The sequence below is a fragment of the Spea bombifrons genome, chromosome 1 (genome assembly GCF_027358695.1).
Source record: "Spea bombifrons isolate aSpeBom1 chromosome 1, aSpeBom1.2.pri, whole genome shotgun sequence".
In the NCBI taxonomy this organism is placed as follows: domain Eukaryota; kingdom Metazoa; phylum Chordata; class Amphibia; order Anura; family Pelobatidae; genus Spea; species Spea bombifrons.
The window spans coordinates 75,366,685-75,378,721 of NC_071087.1; the positions used below are offsets into that span (position 1 = coordinate 75,366,685).

Sequence of the window (12,037 nt, forward strand, 5' to 3'; positions counted from 1 at the left end):
GCAAAGCCACCGATCGCATTGCAGCTATTAAACAGCATTGTTTGCATCATGACCCCGTACATTTGTCGTGAAAGGGTTAAAATGTTATGCCCAGGAATCTCATAATTAAATTGTTTATGTATCAAGACTGAGCTTCTGACATAGTTCTTTTTTACATCAGAGCAGAAGCTATCTATGGTGAATTATTTTTATAGAGAGTTACCAGATTCTGTAATACTATTACAAAAGTGGAACAGTAAAATTTAACATTAAAATTGACAATAAACAATTTGACAGTAAGAATAACCATGTACAGAGGAAAAAAGTTCTGCTCTTGTGATCTTACTCTATTAATGTAAGTACCTTTTTAATGTATTATAGTTCCTGTCTCTAAAGTCTGCTTCTACCCTATTGTTATATACATTATAGCCTGACAATTTTAACATTTACAACGGTTGTTTCTGCATCCCTATAGTGTCAGTGTTGCCTTTTTAATTAATGATATGATCTGTAGTGCAAGTTTAAGTTATCAATGGAAAATAGGGGTTTTTTGGAGTACAGAACATGTAATACATTATGAGTGTGAGCTCTGATCTTGCATGTATATGTGCAAAAACGCTGCATCCAGTAAAGACATATAAGTTTATATAAGTAATACATTTGACCTGTAGGTAAGCAAGTAGCGTCATTAAAACATGGTATGGGAGGACCCATTGATTTGCAAAAAAAATAAATGGAGTCAATATTTTTTTTATTTATGGGAAAAAGTGAATATCATATGCATACCGTTGTTTCAGATTATTAGTCTACTTGTGAGTTTATGTATTTTTTTCCCTTTAATATAGGGTGTAGAATAACCTGTTTTAATACTATCTTGCAGGCAAATACAGTATGTATTTGTTTCAACATAAGACAAGATTTTTTTTTTTCCAAAAAAAAGATTAGCCAAAAACAGGCAGCCTGTATTTAGACATTAAACATTGTCACAAATTTGCTGCATGAAGTGGAAAAGCAGCAGGGGGTGCTAATGTAACGGTTAAACACTCAAATTGAGAATATTGTGTGGGAGGACAAAAAAAATCCCAGTGCTTATGTTGTTGCCATCACCCTTTTTGTTTTTGTTTTTTAAATACTGCATTGGTCATCAATTCCAAATCATTACAAGATATATAATCTGTATCACCTTATAATTATATAATTTTATAATTATAAAAAGAATTTATAAAAATTGTGCGCTGACCCCACCAAAGAATACACCTTACAACTCAAGGAGCTCATCAAACCCTTCCCTAAGGGGCTACAGCCAGAACTGGAATCACTTATACCAACCAATCCCTGCATGGGTACATTCTACATGCTTCCCAAAATCCACAAAACAGGTAATCCAGGCAGACCTATAATTACAGGTATGGACACACTCACAGAACAGATCTCGGGACTGGTCGAGAACACCCTAAAACCTCTTGTCATCAACACAAACAGCTTCATAAAAGACACTACTGACTTCCTCAACAAACTCAACCAAATCACCAACCTCCCTGCTAACACCATCCTAGTAACCATGGATGTGGAATCCCTGTACAGCAACATTCCACAAACAGATGGCATTAAAGCCTGTTCACGTTTTCTCTCAGGCACTGACAACCAAAAATACAACCCCCGAATCATCACAGAACTGGTAAAATTCATCCTCACACATAACTATTTTGCTTTCAACAATGAGATCTACCTACAAATCATGGGGACGAAGATGGCACCCCAATATGCCAGCCTTTTCATGGCTGACCTAGAACAGAGATTCCTTGAAACACAGGACGCCAAACCACACAAATATTACAGATACATCAATGACATCTTCATCATTTGGACCGAAAGTGAGGAAAAACTGAAACAATTCCATGACTTAACTCATTCCACCCGTCAATTAAACTAAAAATGGAGTACTCCACAAAATCTGTAAACTTTCTGGACACTACAGTAAGATGTACCAATGGTACAACCAACACCTCTCTTTGCAGAAAACCCACAGACAGATGCACCTATCTCCAGAAATCCAGCTTTCACCCCTCCCATACTAAGCGGGGTATCATCTACAGCCAAGCAACCAGGTACCATCGAATATGCTCTGACCCCAACGACCGCAACCTGCATCTAAACGACCTCTCCAAATCTATGAAACAGAAAGGCTACCAATCAAAAACTATCAACAAACAAATCAACTCTGCTCTCAAAGTTCCACGCACACACTTGCTACAATATAGAGAAAAAAGAATCTCTACACGTGTACCACTTGTAGTCACCTATAACCCAGCGCTTGAAGAAATCCGGAAAGTCATCAAAGACCTACAGCCAATGCTAGCAGAAGATGAGACACTAAAAAACATCTTCCCTGAAACCCCCATTTTGGCCTTCAGACAACCCCCAAACCTGCAACAAAAATTAATTAACCGGAAACTACCCACTGACAGAATGAATAAAGAAAAAGGGACCACACCGTGCAAAAGGCCCCGCTGCAAACTGTGCCAACACATATGCACAGACAACATAGCCACCCACAACAGCAAGACCTACAGTATTAAAGGATCATATGCCTGCACATCTAGCAATGTAGTGTATATGATACAATGCACTAAATGTGACCTAGAATGCTACATCGGAGAAACCAGCCAGCAATTACATGGCAGAATGAACATGCACAGACATTCCATTAAACACCACAAGGAAAATTCCTACTGCACCCCTGTGGGACACCATTTCACCCACAATGACCATTCTATCAAGGACCTAAAAATCAAAGTACTGAAAGGGGACTTCAGTAACACCAAAGAAAGACAAACTTTTGAAGTCAGAATGATTCAACTATTCAACAGCAAGAATAGAGGACTTAATGTCGATTTGGGTTTCCTGTCCCACTACACATGTTTTACATAACCCCCCACCTGTTATATGTACTGTATTTTTAAGTGCACCATGTTCATCTATATTTACCTGTATATATATATATGACAACATGTGTAGACATATACATTCACATCCCTATATTCATCACTGCATTCCTATTCCCTGTTTGTGAGCGCTAGCATCTTATGGTTTTATTTTTTATTTTTTTGTCAATTTATCTTCAGCAGTGCTAAACCCCCCCCCTCTAAATTCCCTACTCAGAACATTTATGACCCTCTGGAGGGACACATACTTTTACAACATCTCACCCTCCCTTATCAGATCTGGGTAGTAAGCCCCCCTCCCCTGCCACACAACATTGAATTCTATGTGTCGTTTTGCTAATGTTTTAGACTTGTGCTTGTCATTCCAAAATTTTGGAATAAAAAAGGTAGTATCACAAGATACTTATTCCATCTGTTATTTGATATTGACACCACTGGACTAATACGGCTACAACCTCTACTCTACTTATAATTAGGGTTAGCTTCGCCAACCACCAACGTGGTGCAAAACTCACGCTTTTTTTCCAGTAATATCATAAAACATATTAGATAGCACGTTAAAGGTGCTGTAGCCCATATTAATTTAAGTATTTAGGAAGGTTGTAGGTGGAAGAGCACCGTTTAGAGTTCTTACAACATTACAGATTTACCAAGTTTTTACAGGGGCCCGAACCGCCACGAATTGAATCAAAAAGCTCTAGGTTTTCAGAAGGAATTTGCCGGCCCACATTCACTCTCACATTTTCATTCACTCTCACGCTTTGTGTTTTCCTACCTTCTCTGCCGACCACTTATGCATCTTATATATTCAAAAACACAAGAAAAGAAAACACACACCACTGGTGTAAATGAATAAATAATATTTTCCCTAATTAGGCAGCAGCACCCAAATAAGCTTTCTTCCAACACTTAATAATCTACACAACTCTTCCAAATGGGGCGCACATCCACATAGGGGAAAAAAAGATTTTTGACAAAAAATAGTGTGACTCTGTATGCAAATGTGACTTAGCAGCATTGCAAGTTAGTAGTGCACTCACATTTCCAAGGACATAAATGCACTCATCATAAAATATTCTTTAATTCTTCGTAGCTAAAAAATATAAAAACACAGCAGCAATGGCACAGTATCACTCGTTCCCAATATATCCTTCCCTCTCTCCTTCTCTCTCTCTCTCTCTTCAGGAGATGAATCAGGATTTTCTTTTGCAGCTTGCCTGAAGATATAACATAGATCACCTTCCTTATGACTCAACAAATCCAGAGTGGTTCAGTTTTGAAGTGTCCATATGCTTCCTTATAAGCAATAGTCCCCGCCTCTCAATGTGGTCATATGACTAAAATACACCAATATGATGGAATCTCCATCTTTTAGTAAAGTCACATGACAATAACAAACAATTCTTACATATACAAAAAATAAAACACGTTGACTAATCCAGAAGTGTCTCAGCGCCCTACAACTCCTTGTATTCCCAGGCGGTCTCCCATCCAGGTACTAACATGACCCAAACCTGCTTAGCTTCCGAGAGCAAATGAGATTGGGCACATTCAGGGTGGTATGGCCATATGTATATGGCGCTCTGAGCGCAACCACCGGACCTTCACCAGAGAAAGTGGAGAGACATTAAGAAGATATAGGTGAACGATTTTAATAAAAAATAAAAAAGCCAAATACAATAAAAGATTAGCTAGAATATAAAATAGTACAGATAAAAAATAAATAAAATTATTTAAGATTGAAAACTACTGTTATCATCATTCCGCCCTCTGCTCTACGAATACTACGTTGCTGCACAACTGGCGATGCTGCTCTCTCTTTCAGTGGTCCATTGCGTCCACCTGGAATCAGATCTCTGCTCCGGAGCTCGCCTGGGGTGGCTTATGTGGCACTCCTCTCTCGACAAATCACTAATTTCTGCCAGCCCCACTCTGTCGCATTCCCTTCTCCTGTGGTACTGCCTACGATATAGATTTCAACTTACCAGCCAAGGCTCTCGGGCAGGGGCGTACCTAGAGTATTTGGCACCCGGGGCGGATCCTGTAAGTGGCACCCCCCCCCAAATGTAAAGACATCTAGAAAATTATGTTGGCAAGAATATTTATTGCACCGATTTGTAAACTGTATGTCAACTGTAAACAACAAGAAATCTGAAAAAATAAATTAATAACTTATAAGTAAAATAAATACGTTTAAATAACATTTACTGAACATATAATAGTGCTTTCTTTAATAACCCTCCAAAAAAAACAGCGTCCACATTGCCCACATAGAACCTGACCAGCACCCAAATTACACACACATAGGACGTGTCATCTTTGCCCCCAAACAGCCCAGCATGAGTCAGCATTGTTCCCAAACAGCCGAGTGTATGCCATCTTTGTCCCATGAACACGCTACCTGTGCCATCTTTGTCCCATAAACACCCTGCCTGTGCCATTTTTGTCCCATAAACACCCTGCTTATACCATCTTTGCCTTTTTGACAAATCAACTATACACCTATGATTAACACAAACACTTTTACAGTCACTCACTAATTCACTTTCATTCACACAATTCATTCACACAATCATTTACTCTTTCACACAAATTATTTACACATATTCATTGATGCATTCTCACAAATTCATTAATTCTCTCACTCATTCACACAATTCATCCACACATTAATCCATTCATTTTCGCTTTCTCATTCTTTCTCTCTCTTTCTCCTTTCTCCCTATCTACCCATTCTCACCCCTTCTGCCCTATCTACCACTTCTCACTCCCTTCTCCCATCTACCCCCTATCACCCCGTCTCACTCCCTTCTCCCTATCTACCCCCTCCTAACTATCTACCCTTTGAAGTTCACTTACCTTTCAGGAGTCCTGCGGTGGGGGTGCAAGGCCTCTGTCTCCCAGCTCTGCCACTGTATGGAACAGTATAGAGTGATGGGAGTTATGATGTACTTTAGAGCATAATTATATAATGAAAAAGACATTGGAAATGATACAGCATAACACCCATCACTCTCACACATTTACCAATCCACACCTACCAATCCACACTTACCATTCCACAGATTCCACACATACCAATCCACACATACCAATCCACAGATTCCACACATACCAATCCACAGATTCCACACATACCAATCCACACTTACCAATCCACACTTACCAATCCACAGATTCCACACATACCAATCCACACATACCAATCCACAGATTCCACACATACCAATCCACACATACCAATCCACTCTCACTGTCACTCTCACTGAATGATTTCCTACCTTTCCTCTTTTCTTCTTACAGCAGTCAGCTACTTTTCTTCCTCTTCGCTCCTCTTCTTCTGTCTTCTTCCGGTTCAGAGGGCACGGACGGCGGTGGGTGCGGCTTCAGTGTTGTGCGCCGGGATCTGACAACAAACCCCGGCGCACAGCAGCAGTTGCCGCGCGGATCGCGAGGGAGCGGTATCGGAGGTCTGTTAAAGACCTCCGATACCGCTCCCTTGCGAGCCTTCTCCTCCAGCGGGGTGCCGGGTGCCGGCAAGTTGGCACCTCCCTGATGAGCGGCACCCGGTGCAGACTGCCCCCTGGCCCCGCTAGGTACGCTACTGCTCTTGGGTGACGCCGCTCTTCCAGAATCGGGATTTCCCCACTGGGTGTCAAGTCCGCCAATTCCAGTGGTGGATCTCGAAAGACATTGTCACGATAGGGGACCTGCTCCTGAATGATAAACTCTGCTCTTATCCACACCTAACATCTCGCTATGAGCTTCCTGCTGAGGAAATTTTCCGGTTTCACCAGCTCTCACATTTCGTCCGCCTCTTTCTGATGCGTCACCCGGATCATGTACCGACGTTTTATGAACAGGCCAGCTAACTTCCCCACAAACCGCGAGGTGCAATTTCTCATCTGTACAACCACATGTTGGGGGTCAAGTTTACGTCTTCGCCCCTGTTTGAACAGCGTTGGGAGACAGACCTGGGACAGTCCCTAGAGCCGGCAGACTGGGGAGAGATGTACGAAAACGTAAGGTTACCGCGTGCACACTAGTTCAGAATAACTGCTATAAAGTACTTTCGCGTTGGCCCCTTACGCCATCCAGACTCCACCGTTCCCGACACACTCCCCTCTTTGCTTCAGGGGTTGCGATGAGGAGGGGACCTTTTTACACAATTAACACTAATTTAATTAATAAAGTTAACTGAAGGTGCAGTGAGAGGTAAAGGGGGGCAAACTAAGGGGAATCTAAATCCTGGGGGCAGTGAAGATTATTAATGTATTGATTTATAAAAGTGTGGTATCAGTGATATTCTCTGAATGATTCGAATCTCTGTAAGATTCGAATCTCTGTAAGATCCGGATCCCTGTAAGATTTGAATCATTTGAATCTTTGAATCATTAAAATCTTTGAATCATTCGAATCTTTGGATCATTCGAATCTTTGAACGACTCTCTGACTATGAGTCATCGTTCCTCTGTGAATTAATGAGCTGTAACCTGATCCCAGAGTCTGTGTCTGAGTGCTCTGCAGATGACTCACTCTGGGATCAGGTTACAACTGCATCATTCACAGAATGAACTGCTATAAATGAATCGTTTAGTCTACTGAACCGATTCATCCGGATCACTAAAAAGAATCGGATCATTGAATCGTTCATGACATCAATAATGAGGATATAAATACGGATCAGATTCTTACAGAAAACACGCAGATCAGCATTTATTTTATAGTATTTATCTTATACACGTACTTTTGATTTGCTTCGTCGATTCTCCTGAGGAAGCCGGTACAGCACTGGCGAAACGCGTTGAGAAATAAGGAAGAACATCTACAACCTTTGGATTTTCACCTGAACTATTTCTGGACTTTTTAATCACATTTGCATAACATGCAATGTTATGCCACAACCTTTTGGAAGTGCAATCTGATTTTATACCAGTGGCGGAACTACCAGGGTCGCAGGGGTCACGACTGCTACCGGGCCCTGGAGTTCTGCCAGTCAGGGGGGGCCCAAGGGTTGCCTTGCTCCCCGCCGCTGCCGCCGCTGCTGCCGCTGCCGCCGCTGCTGCCGCTGCCGCCGTCGCCGCGCTGCCCAGAGTGCAGTGTTGGGAGCGTGAGGCGTTTGTCTCGAGTGCCGGCGCTTCACGCTAAACGCCGGCATATGACGTCATATGCCGGCGCTCAGCAGTGAAGCGCCGGCACCCGAGACAAACGCCTCACGCTCCCAACACAGGAGTTGACGGTAAGTGACCTACAAAGGGGGGTAGGTAGGGAGGGAGTGGGTAGATCGTGAGAAGGGGGTAGAGAGGGTAGATCGTGAGAAGGGGAGGTAGGGAGGGAGAGGGTAGATCGTGAGAAGGGGGTAGGGAAGGAGAGGGTAGATCTTGAGAAGGGGGGGTAGGGAGGGAGAGGGTAGATCTTGAGAAGGGGGGGTAGGGAGGGAGAGGGTAGATCTTGAGAAGGGGGGTAGGGAGGGAGAGGGTAGATCGTGGGGGGAGGTAGGGAGGGAGGGGGTAGATCGTGAGAAGGGGGGTAGGGAGGGAGAGGGTAGATCGTGAGAAGGGGGTAGGGAGGGAGAGGGTAGATCTTGAGAAGGGGGGTAGGGAGGGAGAGGGTAGATCTTGAGAAGGGGGGTAGGGAGGGAGAGGGTAGATAGTGAGAAGGGGGGTAGGGAGGGAGAGGGTAGATCGTGAGAAGGGGGGTAGGGAGGGAGAGGGGAGATAGTGAGAAAGGGATAGATTGGTTGGGGGTTGGGGGGCCCTTAACAGATTCTCGCACCGGGGCCCTAAGGTTTCTAGTTACGCCCCTGTTTTATATTTGGATTCCACTTGTCTTGTAGATTTTAAAGAAGAAATGATTTTTTTACTGAAATCCATTGATGTGCCTGATTTACCACAGTAGTTTGTGAGTGAGATTTATCTATGTACATGCGCCCCAATTTTTGTATATGAATGAGTGATTGAATGTTTGTGAATGAGTATGTATGTGATAGCATGGATGTGTAAGTGTGAGGGGGGGTAGCATGACATAGGGAGGCTGTAATCACACACCGATCATGCCCAGGTTCTAGCATGTACTGGCTGTCTGGGCATGATGGGAGTGTGATTGCTGTTAGCAATCACATATACCGTATTGGCTCGGATATAGGCCGCCCCCGTATATAGGCCGCACCCTAAAAGTTTGGTGCTTTTTTAAAGAAAAAGTTTTTTTCTTTAAAAAATCACCAAAAAAACATGCTGCCACTCTGTCTCCCCGCGAGATATGCTGCCACTGCCCCCCCCAATATATGCTGCCACTGTCCTCCCCCCGATATATGCTGCCACTGTCCTCCCCCCCGATATATGCTGCCACTGTCCCCCCCCCGAGATATGGTGCCACTCTGCCCCCCCGACTTACCAGAGCAGACTCAGCGGATGCGGGGAACTCTGATCTCTGACAGCCGGGGAAGTTCTGCGCGATGGACGCAGATAACCCCCGCTGCTAGCCACACCTCCTTCCTGCTGCCCCAGCTACACACCGGGGACTCAGAAGTACCGGTAAGTGGGGCGGGGGGGAGACAGGAGGATCCAGGTCCCCTGCAGCTGCGGGGCATCTGGATCTTAGTCATCTCATAGTCAGACCTATTTGAGGTCTGATTATGAGACGACCCCGATTATAAGACGAGGGGTATTTTTAAGAGCATTTGCTCTGAAAAAAACCTTGTCTTATAATCGAGCGAATACGGTATTTTGGAACGGCAATGTAGAGTTAGTCAATGAAAAATGGCATGCCATCTGTATATATACAATTACTTTTGGTAAATGGATGCACAAACCACAAGGAGGGTTAAAGTGTTGACGTGCTCCGTGGGAGCGCTATTTACCAGGATCTGTGCAGTAGTGCATTATACAGGGGATCTCTGAAGGTTAAGCGCAAAACCCATAAATCCTAGAGTGGTGAACATATATTGCCAGAATGCCACATTGAAGGCCACCTCTGTGTCTGTGGGGCGCCAAAAGAGCTGCTAGCTTGATTTCTGGGCCTTGAATGTTTTATGACATCACGCTGTTAATGAAATCCACCAGGTCCAAATGTACCAACTCTGGGAGAAAAAGCAGATAAAGTGTAAAATCAGGAGAAGGTACGCTATAGTTTATGCAGTATTTATCTAATCGGCTCCTGAAAAATAAATTCAACACCTTCACAAATATATAGACAGTCACCTTAAAGGTTTTGTAATATAGTGAAGGGAGACCATCAGGACTTGGACATTTCCCGGTCTGGGATATTTTCATAGCTTGGTGGGGCTCTTCCACCCTGACAGGATCTTATTAGTTTCCTGTGGTATTGGCATACAAGAGATGTGGTCGCATAGGTATATTTAATTAAATCTGTTATATTAACAGGTAGTGTTGAATTATCCAGGTCCACTGATCTCACAAATGTCATTGTATAGTTTGTTTTCCCCCATCAAAAGGGCACCTTCTGAAGGTAGGAATCTGAGAGGGAACTTTTTTGTTTTGTTTTGACAGGTGGAAATTACTGCATATGGTTTTTTGTATATCTTTTCTTTTTAACAATGTTTTGTATAAACACAGATTTTTACTCTGGTTAAAAATAAAACTTGATTTATAAGTATATATTTGTGAGCTCAACTAAACATGACTTTTTGTGGATAACATCATAATTGTTCTATTGTTGAACAAGAATAGTTATTTTACGTCTATTGTAAATATAGTTTGGTGGCCCTTTGGAAGAGTGACCAGGTAACCTAGTGGCAGCCTGGCCTCTCTCCCCCACCCCATTTAAATTTTCATGCAAGTTATTTTTCTTCAGGGAAGCATTAAGGAGCTCTTTCTTTTCAAAATTCAATTTCTAATGAAACCATATTATCACTGTTCCCCTACTTGAATTTTAGATATATCTGATGGAGAAACCAGGTGTCAGGCTGCATCATAACAAGATATATTTTTATCTTATCTGTTTGTAGCCAGCTGTCTTCATATGCATCGATACTGGAAAACTTTCAGCTAATATCTTAATTTTGTAACATCATCTAAGCCATATCTTAGGACTGCTTCCAGCATTGTTTGTGTATAATAACATATTCAAAACATCCTTTTGTATGAAGAGGAATGGTTTGTAGGATTATCACACACAGGAAATATTGCCTTCATATATTTCATCTTACCTATATTAAACAAGCTGGTTAAAACTTGTGGGGGTTTTTTTTTCTTTGAAATCAGTGTAAATAGAGTAAGATTTCGTTTAAATGTGTACATAATGAAAGCTGTGATGACAAAACTAGTATTCATTATGTATTTCTGTTCTGAAGTTAGTTGTTTGACAAAGGCACATCTGAATCAATGTGTGGTTACACGTTTTTGTTGATAAATATTTTTTTTAGCATGCAATACAGGTATATACTCAATATAGATCAATGAGATGATTAATGTTTTAGAACATGATTGGTGATAAATTCTAGTTTGTAATGTCTAAGCCACTAAAAATATAACATTTTATAAAAACTAAACTAATATGTAAGTGACCAAAGGAAAATAAAAACAAGCTGTGTAGGGGTAAAACAGCTTTAATTGAGGTCCTTCATATAATGTAAGGTTTCATATAAATATATTAAAATAAACAATGACAAGGAAAACATAATTTTGCATAAAACACCATTTATATTATTTATAGCCAGTGTAACAAGTCCATTTAAGATGCTGAAATACTGAGATGTGTAGTTTAAAATGTAGTGCTTGCATAATGCCATAAAAATATATTGACGCAACGGATCTGATAAAGCGGGTCAGAAAATAGACTAGATATGACATGATTCCTCTCCATCATCAACTTGAATGTTTTACACATACAGGAAAAATGCATCTTTAGAGATTTTTTTTAAACTGGCTAATTTATATAAACATTTAGTAAAACAAGGACATCCTCTTTTCACTTATTTTAATCTAACTACATCAAGAAAATTGCAGAGGAAGTTCACAGCACTCTAGTTAATGCAGCTTTGAAAAGCCTTTGATATTTAACATACAATTTGCTATATTTTATGTGACTAAATACATTAAATAAATATTATAATTCTATATATTTTTTTATTTTCTATCACCGCCTAATGCTGA

At 41.5% G+C, this 12,037-nt stretch overlaps 1 pseudogene; it reads right to left on the minus strand.

Annotated features, from left to right (window-relative positions):
• Nucleotides 1-4,378: 4,378 nt before the first annotated feature.
• Nucleotides 4,379-4,497, minus strand: LOC128468755 (uncharacterized; annotated as a pseudogene).
• Between the last annotated feature and the right edge of the window lie 7,540 nt (nucleotides 4,498-12,037).